A 370-nucleotide genomic window follows, 5' to 3' on the forward strand; every position below is an offset into this window, starting at 1 on the left:
ACCAGGTATCTGATCTAGTCCTTCCTCTTTCTGAATCCCAGTTTCCTCATCTGCAAAATAAGAGTAACCTGCTCTAACATAGGGTTGTTGGAGGAACAAATGGGATAATTCACATAGAGTGCTTGGTACCACCCTAGCTGGGCCCCTTGCAGAAGCATCCTCCCAGAGGTGCATTTTAACAATATGCACTGAGCTTTCATCAAAGGTTGTGATAAGAAATCACTGTGTGAAACTCAATCTCCGCTTGCTGTCAAATTTATGGAGAATCCTTGATTATAAGCTATCTCAAATCCTTTTGAGGAGAAGGAAGGAAGGAAGGAAGGAAGGAAGGAAGGAAGGAAGGAAGGAAGGAAGGGAGGTAGGGAGGGAG

Source organism: Galeopterus variegatus, unplaced genomic scaffold, assembly GCF_000696425.1.
Source record: "Galeopterus variegatus unplaced genomic scaffold, G_variegatus-3.0.2 Scaffold1520, whole genome shotgun sequence".
Lineage (NCBI taxonomy): Eukaryota > Metazoa > Chordata > Mammalia > Dermoptera > Cynocephalidae > Galeopterus > Galeopterus variegatus.